The following is a 14,751-nucleotide window of genomic DNA, read 5'->3' on the forward strand; positions in this document are numbered from 1 at the left end:
TTTTTTTTTTTAAGATTTTATTTGTTTGCGAGAGAAAGAGCACAAGCAGGGGGAGGGGCAGAGGGAGACAGAGAGAGAGAGAGAATCCCCAAGCTGACTGACTCCCTGCTTAGCACAGAGCCCAGGGGGGCTTGAAGAGGTGTCAGTCCTAGGACCCTGAGATCATGACCTGAGCCAAAGTCGGAGGCTTAATCTACTCAGCCACCCAGGCATGTCAAGCGTTCAGGATTTTTTTCAGTTCCATCTTTCAGGCAGGATTTGGCCAATGAGGTTAACTCCGAAGTTGGAGTTTGATTAAAGTGGGTGAATGGGGGCGCCTGGGTGGCTCAGTGGGTTGAGCCTCTGCCTTCGTCTCGGGTCGTGATCCCGGGATCCTGGGATCGAGCCCCGCATTGGGCTCTCTGCTCCGCGGAGAGCCTGCTTCCTCCTCTCTCTCTGCCTGCCTCTCTGCTTGCTTGCGATCTGTCAAATAAATAAATAAAATCTTAAAAAAAAAAAAAAAAGTGGGTGAATGGTGCTGCCATTTAACTGAGAAGTGAGAGTAATTCCCAGAAGCAAGTAAGAAGCAAATTTCAGGAGGGTTTGAGAATAGAGAAGCAGGAGGTTAAGATAATGAATTTAGTTTAGGACTTACTGAATTTGAAACTTGTTGTAGTGTTCTCAAGTAGTTATAAATATAGATCAACCATTCCAGAGAGGTGGGGGCTGAGATTCACTGGGTGGGGGGAAAATAATAGGAAACAATAAAATTCTCCAGATAGTGAATTAAATGAGAATAGAAGAGATGTAGAGCAGATATGGACTTGAATTCTGACTCTACTATTTATTACTCAGGGGACTGTGGACAAGGTACTTTACTGGGGCCCCTGTTTCATCATTACCTTTTGAGTGGTGTAAGGATCAACTTAGGTGACAACAGCAAAAATGGTACAGTAGGGAGGCTCAGGGTCCATCCCTGCCCCCAAACATTTTTATTTATTTATTTAAAAAATGTTTTAAAAATATTTTTATTTTTTTATTTGAGAGCAAGTGAGAGAGAGAGAGATCGAGAGCAGGTGAGGGGGGTGGGTAGGGAGAGAGGGAGAGGGAGAAAGACTCCTGCTGAGCAGGGAGCCAGGTGCTGGACTGGATCACAGGACACTGGGATCATGACCTGAGCAGAAGGCAGATGCTTAACCAACTGAACCACCCAGGCGCCCCCCAAAACCCAGCAAAAACTGTCAAAAACAACCTTATCAGAATACGGAAGATAGTCAAAGTTTTAGAGCAAACAAGCAAATATGTAACCAGGAAAAAGGCCACTGAAACAAGGTAGGAGATGTTTACATGTTTTCTCTTACTCTAGCTTCACTCCCTTTGCCAGTCCTCATTCCCAGTTTGTATAATCTGGCTCTGGGAGGAGCAGAGACTTTGTCTTAAGGAATTACGTTTGTTTTGACCTGTGTGGGGTTTCTGTGAAGGACTGATACTATGGGTTTACCTTTGTTTTTCCTAACTCAGATTTTCTCAGGCAGAAAAACAGCTACTGAGGGAATGTAATGTTCAAGAACATCGAAAGGAAAATGAACAACCTCCTGCCTGGGCAACAAAACCAAAAAAACCCAAAAAGCAAAGAACAGGCTGAAAGACTAGGAGGAAAAGTAAGGGAAGAAAAGTCAGGAGTGAGATTTTTTTGGAAGAATAAGGTCTTTGAAAAGCTCCTGTGTATACTGGGGCATCTGGAAAGCAGCACACGTGCCCAGGACTCATGCTCAGAAAAGACTTGAGAACACATAATATTATAACTCTGGCTGATCTTTAGGCTGTTGCAGCTCATGAGAGAGCAAAAGGAAAGCTGAGGGCAAAACAGGAGCTGATACCCCACAATCCCACCCTTAAGGTGGGATATGTTTAGCATTCCTCAGGCACTGGTGACTGCCTAAGAACAAAGGCAGGAGAGAAACAAATGGTCAACTGACAAATATCACATTCATGTAGGACATGAGACTCAACTATAATTTGTAACTGTCTTAATGATTTACAAGAAAAACACGATCTTAATAACTGACCTCCAGGAACCTATTGACTCAATTTCTTGGAGACCTAATGTCACCTTTACCTCCTTAGGATAGAAAACCCTATATAATCAGTCCCTCCTTACAATCACAATACAGCTCTTTCCGCCTGTGGGTTCTGTCTCGATGCTCTAATAAAAACACTCTTTTGTACCATAACATATTTCAAGAATTATTTATTATTGCACTTGACAATCCTGCATAAAATGCAAAATGAACAAACCTTTTAGAATTTCTTAAAGAAAAAAAAGAGGAAGACTGTTTTATTTCAGCCCAAATGAGGACAGCTGCCCCAGATACACAATCTTCACAAAGAAGAGAGTGCTCTGGAGAAAGAATGTTTAATACAGGGTTATACGTGTTTTTTTTTTTGTTAACCAAGATTATAAATCACCATGAGGAATGACATTCCAGAAAATTATAAACTTTGTCTTATGCTTTTGGTAAGTGCAATATTGTAGGCTTTGGAGGTATGGGAACAGGATGTAGGGAGATTTTTACTTCTTAGTTTGAAATGTTTTTTTAGATTATTTGCTAATGAAGCAGATGTATAATGTGTGCTGGGGCAGAAATAGGGCCCCTCCTTTGAAGTTTGGTTAAGTCATTCTGACCTTGGTAAAAATTAAAGTATGGCTTCCCTGGGAACCTAGGAGCAACATCCATAAACTTTAAAAGTTAAAACTTTCCTTTATCAAGACTCAGCACAAGCAGGAACTGGAGGCAGATTTATAAATAGCCTGCCTAAACTAGAAGGAATGCCCCAACACAGAGCCAATCTCCAAAGACCTGAAGGCTATTTTTTTTTAACTTTTATTAAAATTTGTAAAGATATTATTAATTTATTTGAGAGAGAGAGTGAGAGAGAGAGTGTGTGTGTGCACAGGAGCAGGGGGAGGGGCAGATAAAAAGGGAGAAGGAGAAGCAGCCTTCCTGCTGAGCTTGGAGCCAGATGGGGGCTCCACCCAAGGCTCAGTTCCAGGGCCCTGAGATCACAACCTGAGCCAAAGTCCGATGCTTAACTAACTGAGCCATCCAGGTGCCCCTTTTAACTTTTCTCTTCTCTTTTTCTTTTTTTCTTTCTTTCTCTCTCTCTTTTTTTTTACTCCAGGCATTTAAGAAAATTTCAAACCACTAGCTGAGCATTAAGCTAAAGGATAGAGACTTCAGAGATCACAGATAATAAAGAATATAGTCTTTACAAAAAACAGTTTTTAAAAGTAATTAACCATAGTTTGGCTATTGTGGACAGACATCTAGGTTCTTTCCATAGTTTGGCTATTGTAGAAATTGCTGCTATAAACATTCTGGTGCACGTGCCCCTTCGGATCACTATGTTTGTATCTTTAGGGTAAATACCCAGTAGTGCAATTGCTGGGTTGTAGGATAGTTCTATTTTCAACTTTTTGAGGAACCTCCATGCTGTTTTCCAGAGGGGTTGTACCAGCTTGCATTCCCACCAACAGTGTAGGAGGGTTCCCCTTTCTCCTCATCCTTGCCAGCATCTGTCATTTCCTGACTTGTTAATTTTAGCCATTCTGACTGGTGTGAGGTGGTATCTCACTGTGGTTTTGATTTGTATTTCCCTGATGCTGAGTGATGTGGAGCACTTTTTCATGTGTCTGTTGGCCATCTGGATGTCTTCTTTGCAGAAATGTCTGTTCATGTCTTCTGCCCATTTCTTGATTGGATTATTTGTTCTTTGGGTGTTGAGTTTGTAAAGTTCTTTATAGATCTTGGACACTAGCCCTTTATCTGATATGTCGTTTGCAAATATCTTCTCCCATTCTGTCAGTTGTCTTTTGGTTTTGTTGACTCTTTCCTTTGCTGTGCAAAAACTTTTGATCTTGATGAAGTCCCAATAGTTCATTTTTGCCCTTGCTTCCCTTGCCTTTCAATGGATGAATGGATAAAGAAGATGTGATTGATACACACACACACACACACACACACACACACACACACACACAATGGAATACTATGCAGCCATCAAAAACCTGAAATCTTACCATTTGCAATGATGTAGATGGAACTAGAGGGTATTATGCTAAGTGAAAAAAGTCAATCAGAGAAAGTCAATTATATGATCTCTGGGGTGATGTGAGGAATTTGAGAGGCAGGGCAGGGGGTCACGAGGGGAAGGGAGGGAAAAAAATGAAACAAGATGGGACCATGGGGTGGGGCAAACCATGAGACTCTTAATCTCAGGAAACAAACTGAAGGTTGCTAAAGGGTAGGTGGGGGAGGGATAGGGTTGCTTGGTTATGGACATTGGGGAGGGTATGTGCTATGGTGAGTGCTGTGAATTGTTTAAGACTGATGATTCACAGACCTGTACCCCTGAAGCAAATAATACATTATATGTTAATAAAATAAAATAAAAAACCATTCACCAACATCAGGCAACCCATAGCAAGCAATAACAAAATCCTGTGGAGTAGAGAGATTCTGATTTATTCCAGAGTTGCCATATTACAATCCTCAAAATGTTTAGGCTTCAATAAAGTTGTGATGCATGCCAAGGAACATGAAAATAAGGCCCATTCAAAGGAAAAAAGAAATTAACAGAAACTGTGCATGAGGAAGCACAAACATAGGATTTATTACATAAATGCATTAAATGGACTATCTTAGATATGCTGAAAGAGCTAAAGGAAACCAGAATAACAGTGTCTCAACAAACAGAATATCAATAAAGAGACAAAAATGATAAGAAATCAAGTAGAGGGGCACCTGGGTGGCTCAGTGGGTTGAGCCTCTGCCTTCGGCTCAGGTCATGGTCTCAGGGATCGAGCCCCATATCAGGCTCAGCAGGGAGCCTGCTTCCTCCTCTCTCTCTGCCTGCCTCTCTGCCTGCTTGTGATCTCTCTCTCTGTGTCCAATAAATAAATAAAATCTTTTAAAAAATTAAAAAAAAAGAAAAGGGGGAGGGATGGAGATATATAGGAGCATAGTTTCTATATACTATTGAATCTAATTTGGTTTTAATTCAAACCAGGTTTTTTAAGTTTAAGATGCTAATTATAATCTTAAAGGTAATCACAAAGAAAATAAATAAAAAATATACATAATAGGTAATGGGAAGGAAATCAAAATGGCATATTAAAAAAACACAACTAAACACAAAAGAAGACAACAATGGAGAAACTGAGGAGTAAGAAAGAAGACATAATAACAAAATGGCAGAAGTTCGTCATTAGCAGTAACTCCTTCAACTCTTCAAATAAAAGGAAGAGATTGGCAGAACAAACACATTAAGAGAAAAAAAACCCCAAAACCTACTATGATCCATCCATATGTTGTCTACAAGAAATTCACTTTAGATCCAAAGACATAAATAGATTGAAAGTGAAAGAATGAACAAAAGACATTCCATGCAAAAAGTAATCAAAAGATAGCAGGGAAGGCTATACTAAGACAAAGTAAGTTTTAAGTCAAAAACTGGTATAAGAGACAAAGGAGGACATTATCATTATATATTAGTAAGAGTCATCACATCAGTAAGATACATCAATAAGATACATCAATAACATAGAACATTTATAAATAGGGGCATCTGGGTGGCTCAGTTGGTTAAGAATCCAACTCTTGATTTTGGCTCAGTTCATGATCTCAGGGTCCTGAGATCAAGCCCTGCATCAGACTCCTCACTCAGCAGGGAATAGGCTTGAGATTCTCTCTCTCCCTCCCTCTCTGCCCCACCCCTTTCTTCCTCTAAAATAAATAAATAAATAAATAATTTAAGAGAACATTTATAAATATATACACATCTAAGAACAGAGCCCCAAAATATCTGAAGCAAACACTGACAGAACTGATAAGGGAAATAAGATAGTTCTACAATAATAGCTGGAGACTTCAATACCCAATTTCAATTTTTTTTTTACTTAATTTATTTGAGAGAGAGTGAGAGCAATAGAGATCACAGAAGGAGAGAGAGTAGCAGACTCACCACTTGAGCAGAGATTTGGTTGTGGGGGGCTCAATCCCAGGACCTTAGCTGAAAGTAGACGCTTAACCAACTGAACCACACCAGCGCCTCCCCATTTCAATATTTGATAGAAGTAGAAATAAGATTAGTAAAGAAATAAACACCATAAACCAATAAGATCTAAAAGACGAATATAGAACATATAATAATTGCATAATACATATTCTTTTAAATGAACATGAAGCTACTCTTAGACCACATATTATGTCACAAATTTTCAGTAAACTTCAATAATTGAAAACATACAAAGTACTTTTTCTAACCTCAGTGGAATGAAGCTAGAGATCTGTGGCAGAGAAAAACTGGAAAAGTAGCAAATATGTGGAAATTAAACAAAACACACTAAACCTGTGGGTCAAAGGAAAAAAATCACAAGGGTAACTAGTATTTTCTAGTTACTTTCTCTAATACTTTGAGATGAATTAAACCAAAAATACATCATACCAAAACTTAGGGGATGCAGAGAAAGCATTCAGAGGCAATTTATAGCTATAAATGCCTATATTAAAAAAGAAGATCCTAAATTAACAAACCCAAATATCACCCTAAAGAACTAGAAAAAGAAGAAGAAAGTAAACCCAAAGCCAGCAGAGGTATAGTAATGATTATATAGCAGAAGGAAATAGTAATGATTAGAGCAGAGGTATATGAAATAGTGAATAGAAAAATAGAATGAAATCAAAATTTGGTTTTTGAAAAGATCAACAAAACTGACGAAATTTTAGATAGACTGACAAAACAGAAGGAAGACTCAAATTACTAAAATCAGAAATGTAAATGGGGACATTATTACTGACCTTATAGAAATAAGGATTATAGGGGCGCCTGGGTGGCTCAGTGGGTTAAGCCGCTGCCTTCGGCTCAGGTCGTGATCTCAGGGTCCTGGGATCGAGTCCCACATCAGGCTCTCTGCTCAGCGGGGAGCCTGCTTCCCTCTCTCTCTCTGCCTGCCTCTCTGTCTGCTTGTGAACTCTGTCTGTCAAATAAATAAATAAAATCTTTAAAAAAAAAAGAAAAAAAGATTATAAGAGAATCTATGAACAATTGTATATCAACAAATTAGATAACCTAGATGAGATGGAGAAACTCCTCAGAAACATACAAACTACCACAACTTGCTTAGGAAAAAATAGAAAATATGAATAGATAAAAGATACTGATTGAATTAATAATCAAAACCACCCAACAAAGAAAAGCCCAGAATCAGCTGGCTTTACTGGTGAATTCTACCAAACGTTCAAAGAAGAATGTGCCCAGCACAAAGGAACTACTCAATATTTTGGATATGGGTATTAGGATATGCAAACTGGTAATTTTCATATTTGTGGAAAGTAAATGGGCTGGTTTAAAATTGTGTAAGAAAAGCAGAGGTGCATTGTGGCTCAGTTCATTAAGCAGCTCTTTATTTCAGCTCAGGTCATGATCTTGGGGTACTGGGATCACCCGGCACCTTAGGCTCTGTACTCAATGCGGCGTTTGCTTGAGCATTCTCACCCTCCCTCTACCCCTCCCTGCTCGAGTGTGCACGCTCTCTCTCTCAAATAAAGAAAAATACATCCTTTTTTAAAGATTTTATTTATTTGAGAGAGAAAATGAACAGAGGGTGGGGGGAGGAGCAGAGGGAGAGGGAGAAGCAGACTCCCCAATGATCAGAGAGCCCAATGATGCTTAATCCCAGGATCCCAAGACCACACCTGAGCCCAAGGCGGAGGCTCAACTGAGCCACCCAGGCATTCTGATAAATAAATCTTTTTTAAAAATGTGTAATAGGGGCACCTGGGTGGCTCAGTTGGTTAAGTGACGGCCTTCGGCTCAGGTCATGATCCTGGAGTCCTGGGATCAAGTCCCACGTTGGGCTCCCATGGGGAGTCTGTTTCTCCTTCTAACTCCATGGGGAGTCTGCTTCTCCCTCTGACCTTCTCCTCTCTAATGCTCTCTCTTACTCACTCTCTCTCTCAAATAAATAAATAAAATCTTTTTTAAAATATGTAATGAAAATGTAGAGAATGCTTTGAAAACCATCAGGGAATTACATTAAAGTTTCAATTATTATTCCAGTATTCAATTATACAATTATTATTTTCAAGAGGAGGGTAACAATATAGGTATAACAAGTATCATAACATTGTTCTGCTGTGATCATAGCAATGATTCAGGCTAGTTCTCCTTTATTGTGTATTCAGCATTATTGCTCATTCTAGAATGTAGTAGATGTGATAACCCCTTTGTTATTTAGACTAACAGGTTTCTGAGATATTTTGCTGCAAGTCCAATGCACCAGGAATAGTTTTTTTCTTTATTAAAATAAGATTTTTGAAAAAGCTGTCTTTCAGCATCTACATGGTTGATAGAAACTACTGTGATAGAGTTCTAGAAATCTGAGTTTGTGGCCTTGGTGAGGAACCCTCTCTCTTCCCCAAAGGTTAAGTGGGCTATGGGTTTTCTTGCCTTTGCATAGAGGCTGGGTACTTGAATCTCTCAGTATTATCTCCTTATCCCGCTACAGTCATCCTTTCTAGTCTATATGATACCAGCATGGGGATCATTCCTTGACCAGGCCTACAACTCTGTCTTCCCTTGACAGAGTAGTCACTACTACTACCAACCCAACAGTGAAAAGTTTTCAACTCTGAACATCTTTCATAGCCAGATCAACTATGTTAAAACAGTATTATTACCAAATAACTTGATAATAATATGGTTTTATTTTGTATCTTACAAAACCATTTGACATGACCTGTGGAGCTGGGCTTTTGCAGGCAAAGTGAGTTCATCAACAGTTGAAATCATGACAAAAATGAACACACCTTGATGGATACACTTATGGTATAGATTATGGTGATGGTTTCATGGATTTATACTTATCTCCAAGCCTCATCAAGTTATATACATTAACTATATATTGCTTTTTGCATGTCAATCATACCTCAATAAAGTTTTTTTAAAAAGTGAAAACACCTCCTATTCATTAAATTTTTAATACAAAGCAGGTTTTATGCTAAGTTTTTATATATCTTCTTTAATCTTCTTGACAATTCTATGGCTAGGTATTGTTATCATCCCCATTTTGCAGATGAGAAGACTGAATTTCTGAGAAGTTGAGTGCTAAAGACTACAAAGTGTAAGTCATCAAGGTAGGATTTGATCTCAGGAATGCCTGACTCCAAAGCAGGGGCTCTTAACCATTATAATATAGTACTGTCTTGCCTCCTATGATGGCATAAAGGATTGTATCAGCATGGATAATTTGTGATTGAAATCCCTGGATGGGAACTCATAGTCTAATTTTTCTCTACAGTAATATTTGAAGATGCAACAGGATAGGAGCAGCTGATGAAGTTCAATCTTTCATTGTCTGGCGGAGTAGAAGCTGGAAGCTCCTTCCTTCTACCCCTTCCACCTTGTGATGGATTTTGAGGACCCTTCAAACTTAGGGGGCAGTTTTGAGAATTCCCTGGGCTACAGGTGAACCCTTATATATCAGAACCTTTATTTAACAACTGGTTAAGACTTGAGTGTGGCAAAAGACCCATTTATTCAATCAACAAGCAATATGGTAGTACATACTACATTAGAATAAAAATACAGTAATGAAATACAGGCACACAATTTGAGGATATTGTGACTATCTGAAAAGATAAAACATTTTAAGAGAAATGATGAAACTTTTAGGCATGTTTTTTCAAGCCAAAGGGCCATTATAAACGAAGAAGAGCATTTACATCCTCAAAAGGCATCTTAAATTGTTGTGTGATCTTGGAAGTCTTGGGCTTTGGTTTCCTCATCTAGAATTAAAAAAAAAAAAAAAAGCAAATCCAAATCTTGCGTAGAGAGAGTCTATTTTTGAGGTAGGTAGCAAAACAATTTTGCGGGGGGAGGACAAATCTCTGTGAAAGTGTTTTTTAATTATCTTTAATCAGTGGTAGTTTATTTCAGCGATTACACTGGTTGTTATAAATGGCACTATTTTATTTATTTATTTATTTTTAAACAAATTTCACTTGGCATACTGGTAATTAAACAGACACGAAACCCGGGTATGTACACTATGGTAAGTTGCCCCTCAGTGTTCTCCAGCTACACAGCCCTTTGTGGTGGCAATTAAAACATTTGCTGAATTTTGCACTTTCAGTGCTTATAGACTTTTAACATCTAATGGACACGCACAGCCAAACCACTTGTTTATTGGCTATACGAGAAGCGATGAGCGATTCCTATTTTGGGAGTGAACTCTCCCCCTCCCGCCCCGCGTTACTTTTGTCTGAAGAGTCCCTGTGAGCAGGGTCACACCCAGCCAGAAGCGAAAACGAGGCAGAACGACATGAAGCAAAAAGCCCCTGCCCTGCCCCCATCACCCCTAAAAGTGTCCATCTGTACACTGTTAGCTCTGAGTCCCCTACTTTTCTCTGAACACGGAGATTTCTCGAAAAGGCGCTTTCCTTAGTTTTCAAGGCGGGGATGGCGGGGGCGGGGGAGGCGGTACGGTTTGTCACGGAAGTTCACCCTAGGAACGGTTCTTCCCTTCCGCTCAGCCGCCCGCCCACTAGCCGGCGACCTAGGAGGAAGACGCCCAGCAGTGAATTCCTTAGGTAACGTCCGCCCCTGCGATCCCCGCTGGGCATGGTAGTTTGCCTGGGTCTCCCAGTACCCTCACGGAAGTGCAGAGGGGGCTGGCGGAAACTACATTTCCCAGGAGCCCTCGGATAAGGGGTGGAGCCGTCCTTGGGGGGCGGGGCTCAAACCGGAGCCGGTGATTGTGGCGCCTCATTCATAATTGCAGCGGCGATTCTTGATGTAGTTTGAGTGGACTGAGAGGCCAGGGGACTGCGGAGCGGTAATTTGTGGGTGAAAGGAACGGGGGAGCTGGTGCGTTTGTCGCCCTCCATCAAAGAGTGTTGGCGGGGCGCGGGAGGGACCTTCTCCGGGCCTCTGAGCTGGTTTAGTGGGGCGCGGAGGGAGCCGCGGCCGGGCGACCTTGCGGCGGCGGCCAACATCAATTCTGTGGACGTCCCAGCTTAACGCTGTTTTGTGGGGAGCTTGCCTTTCAGGGACGCTCACCGCCTGTGGTTTTTGGCTGTACTTCAAGCTGCTGTTTAGAAGCGCCGGGGACGCGGTTCGAAAAGAAAGTGTAAAGTGGCATTGCTTTCTGTCCTCCTTAAGGCGGATCATCATCGATTATCCATCAGTCAGGAGCTGTCCTTTAAAGCTTTGCTGTGGATTCGTGGTTTTCATGAACATGTTGTTTTGGGAGACTGATAAATCATCTCCCAAATCAACTGGTTATACGGTCGGAGGGTGACTTTGAACTGTTTGTGTCCACTTTTCTCTGTCAGGAGGCAGAGAATTTATTCCCCCAAACCGCTTCAAGTATGTTTATATAGCACTCTCTGGAGGTTTCGAGGCCGTGAATTTGTTTCAAACAGATTTTGATATCCAAAAAAATCCTAGTCCACATGCTAATCCTTTCTAGACATTTTGCTATATATACATGTTCTTTATAGTTTGCCTGAATATTAATAATAAATAGCAGATTAAGGTGAAACAATATTTTTATTCTTCATGCTGACAGTAAATACACTTTGAGGATCGTATTCATGAAATTAAAATGACGGAATAGAGGTGTTTAAGTGTGGTTTGTTTTAAGGTGTTTGTTTTAAGATGCATATGTCTTGAGTGCTGCAGCACCACCTGCACTCGTCAGTGTAGTAGGGAACTTTTTTAGTTTTTTGATGTTACAAAATAATCTTGTAACTTGTCTCCTTTCTAAATTTGGATTTCAAATTTTCCTGCTAAAGTCTTTGAAATTTAATATAGATTACTTGGTTGAGTTTGATGAAAAGCTGTTACCTTTTAGATAGGTTTTCAACTCAAAAATAATTAGAATTAGTTTACTTAGAACAGATTTTTAAAAATTATTCAGGAATAACAGATATTCAATAAACTGCCCTAATCTTAAGTGTACTACCCAAATGTATATACCGGTGTAATCACCACCAGGTAAAGATAGTAAGACTCCCTATCAACTCTGAAGGCAGAAGCCTCTATAACCATGAGTCTGACTTCTGTACTTATAAATTTATTTTGCCTGTTTTTGAACTTCATATTACATGGAAACAGTATGAATCTGTTGAGACTTGGACTCAGCATTACTCATCTATGTTGCTGTTTATTGCAGCAGTTTTTAAAAATGTGAATAGCTGTTTTCCAACTGATATCTGAGAAAAATCACACTGTCGCTTTGGTCTTTGCTTATTGAATAGCTTGCAAGCATTCCTTTTGTCCTATATTTCTTTGAACAGTTCTACAAACTGATGATTCATAGTATTTGTATATATGTTTTAACAGCTGTACCCATGACATTATTTCAGAAAAGGAGCATAAGTATTTTCAGTGTATGTTGTTACACTCAGTAAAGCAACAAGGGAAACAGCAGTCTCTTGTTTTAAAATTCCATTAGATCTGGTTTTAGTAAAATGACCCCATCTGTCTTTCAGTTCTCCAGTCACATTAGCTACTTTCAAGTGCTAAATAGCCATATGTGACCAGTGGCTATCATAATGGACAGCACAGTTCTAGGTAATTGTGCTTTTTTGTCTTTATTTCTTATAAAGTGCTTTGCATTTTGCCTTTGTCAATTTAACAGTATATCTTGGATATATTCAGGACTCCCATATTGGTACTTAATAAGCTTACTTGGTTCTCTGTAACCATTGCATAATGTGAATGATGTAATTAGCTGGTCCTCCATTAATAGACATTTAAGACATTAATCTCAGTTTATTACAAATGTTGTGAACTTGTGCCAGTATAGCACAAAATGCTTAGATGTGAAATTGCTGAGTCAAAGTTTCTGTACATTTACAGTTTGGATGGCTATTGTCAAATTGCCCTTCAAAAGGTTTTTACCAGTTTATATTCCCAAGTAACACTTTATGAAAGAGTTCTTTTCCACACTGGGGTTTAGCAGTTCTTAGCTTTTCCAACCTGGTATGTGAAAAATAGTATGTTGTTATTGTTTTAATTACTATTCAGTTGAGTGATGATGAACTTTTTTAATGTTTGGGCATCTATATTTCTTTTTCTGTTTATATCTTTTTTTTTTCAGACACTGGTTACAAAGCTAAATACATGTTTGCCTCCATATTGCCATTTTTCATTTCCTTTGGAGATATCCATCAGTTAGGCTGTCTATCTATCTTAAAGTCTAGAATTGTATCTGAATAATAGTGTGATATGTTATTTCACTTTGGTACTAAATTTTCTCATTTCTCCCCTCAAGGACAATGCTATAGTAATTCTCTACTTTCTTCATTCTCATCAACCTACAGACATGCTTTTATTTCTCCTGTCTTAAAAAATCTTTCTTCACTCTGCCTCCCTGGGCAGCTACTGTCCTATTTATTTCCTTCACTTTATAGCAAAATTCCTGGAAAGAGTTAGCTATCCTCAGTTTCTCGTTCTTTCGTGTATTTCCCTCCATTCAAACTTTTTGCAGCCTTCCTCTTCCCCAAGTTGCTCTTATCAAAGTTATCATGACCATGACTGAACTTTGCTCAGTTCCAAGGTCAGTTCTCAGTTCTCCTCACCCTTCATGTGTTAACAGCTTTTAACACTTATCTTTCTTTCTTGAAATATTTTCTTCATACAAAACAAAACAGTAAAAAACCACTTTCTTCACTTGGCCTAAAGGACACTATACTTTCTACATTTTCTCTTTTTTGTCTACTGTTAGTCACTTAGTGATCTCAACAGGGTCAAGGCTTTAAATATCATCTATATCCTAGGGATACTCACATTTATGCTTAACAGCCTTGGCTTCATCCATGAATCCCATTCTTCTGTGAATCCCATTCTTGTGTGTCCCGCTGCTTATATGATGATGACTGGAATGTCTACTAGGCATCTTCAAATGTGCCAAGGGCAACTGGGTGGCTTAGTCAAGTGTCTGCCTTCGGCTCAGATCATGATCTCAGGGTCCTGGGATGGAGCCCTGCATCGGGCTCCCTGCTCCGTGGGGAGTTGGCCTTTTCCTCTGTCCCTCCCTGTTGCTCGTGCAGCCCCCCAAATAATAAAATCTTGAAAAAAGAAAGTTGAAAAAAATCTTGAAAAAAAACTTTTTTGAAATTCAACTCTTGATTTCTCATTCCCTCAAACCTGTTTCATTCCAGGTTTTCCCCATTTCGGTTAATGGCAACACTGTTCTTCCAGTTGCTCAGCCAGAAAATTTTAAGGAATGAAGGGGAGGACCCTGGTGACCTCTGGAGGTTTGGTAGACAATAAAGGAGGGAGTCGTAAATAATAAAATCATGTGAGATTCAGAATTTAGTGGTTTTTATGGTGGAGGAAGGGAGAATCATCTAGAAGCGAAAAAGGACAATACAAAAAACACATATTCTACTCCCAGGCCCAGTGGTCCAGAGTATGGGTTGTGTAGGAAGAGGTGTTTTCAGGAAGGTGAGAGACGAGGTTGAGGATAATAGATTTTGCTAGTGATGGACTTTGGGGCTGCGTGGACATTGGAGATGGATATCAGAGCATTGAAGATAAAGAGTTGCTTAGGAGCCAAGTGACTGTCTAAACACATACCGAAATTAATTCCAGGGAATTTGAGATAGATAGTGGTGATGGGACTGTAAGAATTGGTGGGGGTCATTCTGCAAGTGAAGGTTTTCAATATGAAGGCTGGCTCTTACTCCATCCCTCATATCT

This window comes from Enhydra lutris, unplaced genomic scaffold (genome assembly GCF_002288905.1).
Source record: "Enhydra lutris kenyoni isolate GAN:26980312 unplaced genomic scaffold, ASM228890v2 scaffoldscaffold71, whole genome shotgun sequence".
Lineage (NCBI taxonomy): Eukaryota > Metazoa > Chordata > Mammalia > Carnivora > Mustelidae > Enhydra > Enhydra lutris.